This window comes from Palaemon carinicauda, chromosome 13, assembly GCF_036898095.1.
Source record: "Palaemon carinicauda isolate YSFRI2023 chromosome 13, ASM3689809v2, whole genome shotgun sequence".
Taxonomy (NCBI): Eukaryota; Metazoa; Arthropoda; class Malacostraca; order Decapoda; family Palaemonidae; genus Palaemon; species Palaemon carinicauda.
Window position 1 is genome coordinate 139,272,986 of NC_090737.1, and position 2,500 is coordinate 139,275,485.

Genomic DNA, 2,500 nt, shown 5'->3' on the forward strand with positions numbered 1-2,500 from the left:
TGAAATTTGGTTCAGTAGTTTTTGTGTAATGTTCACAAAAAAAAAAAAATCATATTTTGCTCTTAACTTCACTGCGTATTTGTACTTCGATGTTTTTTCTTCAAAATCTATTTGATTTATTTTTGAGTCATACCCCACGTGTCAACCAAATTTTGTTGAAATTGGTCCTGTAGTTTTAGCGCAATGTTATTCACAAGTAGAAAATAAACTAAAAAAAAAATATTTGCCAATTACTTAATATTGCCATTATTTTCAAAGTACTGCCGCGTATTTGTACTTTGATGTACTGTATCCAAAATCTTACAGATTCATCCTTGGGCCATACCCAACATGACTACCAACTTTGGTCAAAATCGGTACAGTAGTATTTGTGTAAAGTTGCTCGTAAACAAACAAACAAATTAATAAACTAAATAGACAGGGGTGATTATATACCCCTCGAGATTTTGGCGAAGACAATAAAATCTCATCTGGTGTTGAGGTGCCACTCTTTAGCTGTGGTAAGCAGCTCTTCTAGGAGAAAGACATTCCAAAATCAACCCATTTTTCTCTACTCTCGGGTAGTGTCATGGCCTCTGTACCATGGTCTTCCACTGTCTTGGGTTAGAGTTCTCTTGCTTGAGGGTACACTCGGGCACAGTTTTCTGTCTTATTTATCTTTTTCTTGTTATTCTAAGTTTTTATAGTTTATATATGAAAGATCTATTTTAAAACATTTCATATTGTTCATTACTTCTCTTGTAGTTTATTTCCTTGTTTCCTTTCCTCAGTGGGCTTTTTTTCCCTGTTGGAGCCTTTACGATTATAGTTTTTCCAATTGGGTTGGTAGCTTAGCTAATAATAATAATAATAATAATAATAATAATAATAATAATAATAATAATAATAATAATAATAATAATAATAATAATAATAAATTTCAAGTCTTCACAAAATCAACTCTAGAAAGTTCCCGTCGTCAGGGCATATATTATCCATCCAATGAAGGACCTCGGCCTTACCTCGGCCCCTGACCAGGAGATGCCAGAGCCTCGGGCTGAGCAGGTCCTACGAAGCTCTTCATTGGCTGTTTAGTTGTTAGTCACATTTCTAATGGTCTGAAACGCTGTGACGTCATTCTAACATCTCTCTGGTTGAAGTCTGTTGGTTATATAAGCAACTTTAGGGCATAAGTTGAAATCTAGGTTCAATTCATTGACTCTTTCCGTATATAACGAAACTTGGACACTTAGCTTATGTGCAGTCTCTCTCTCTCTCTCTCTCTCTCTCTCTCTCTCTGTATATAACGAAACTTGGATACGTAGCTTATGTACAATCTCTCTCTCTCTCTCTCTCTCTCTCTCTCTCTCTCATTCCATTCACACTTTCCGTATATAACGAAACTTGGACACGTAGCTTATGTACAATCTCTCTCTCTCTCTCTCTCTCTCTCTCTCTCTCTCTCTCTCTCTGAAAATGATCTTACTAGTAGCCAGTTGTAAAGACATTGGTGTACGTTGTATAAGTTGAAACGTAATAACCAAAATCTTAAAAAAAACTAGTGGTAATATTCTTTTTTACAATTGATATAAATATTTTAAACCACAATTTCGAATTAATCGTGAAATCTAGGTAGTTTAATAATCATTTTCAAAAATTAAACCAAATTTTTTAAACCAGTATTTCGAAATAATCTTAAAATCTAGCTAGTGTAATATTTTTTTTTTACAACTAAATTAGATGTTTTAAACCACCATTTCGAATTAATTTCAAAATTAGCCAGTGTAATATTTTCTAAAAGTTAAACAACGTTGTAAACCAGTATTTTAAAATTTGGGCATCGTATCAAATTTCCTTCGTCAAAAGATAATAGGTGCAAATTTAATTCGGGTATTTGAATATGAAATGAATTTCTATAATCAATAGCTTGAAATCAGCATCAGTAACAATGAAAATATTATTATTATTATTATTATTATTATTATTATTATTATTATTATTATTATTATTACTAGCTAAGCTACAAAGCAAGATGCTACAAGCCCAAGGGCTCCAACAGGGTAAAATAGCTCAGTGAGGAAAGGAAATAAGGAAATAAATAAACGATACAAGAAGTAATGAACAATTAAAATAAAGTATTTCAAAAACATTAACAACATTAAAACAGAATTCCATATATAAACTATAAAAAGACTTATGGTGGCCTGTTCAACATAAAAACATTTGCTGCAAGTTTAAACTTTTGAAGTTCTACTGATTCAACTACCTGATTAGGAAGATCATTCCATAACTTGGTCATGGCTGGAATAAAACTTATAGAATACTGTGTAGTATTGAGCCTCATGATGGAGAAGGGTTAACTATTATGCAGAGCTAAATGCTTCACAAAAGAAGTCTTCAAGAACAACTTATTGTAAAAACTATTTTATTCAATATTTGTATCTTATTCTTGATACCATATTCCATCATTTCTTTCCTCCAAGAGGTAGAAGTTACCTCCTAGAGGCAGGAACTACCTCTG

The 2,500-nt window shown here is 32.3% G+C and overlaps 1 protein-coding gene across 1 annotated transcript in view; it reads left to right on the plus strand.

The window, feature by feature from the left end:
- Nucleotides 1–2,500, plus strand: part of LOC137652525 (tyrosine aminotransferase-like) — a 28,061-nt gene that overhangs the window by 16,243 nt on the left and 9,318 nt on the right.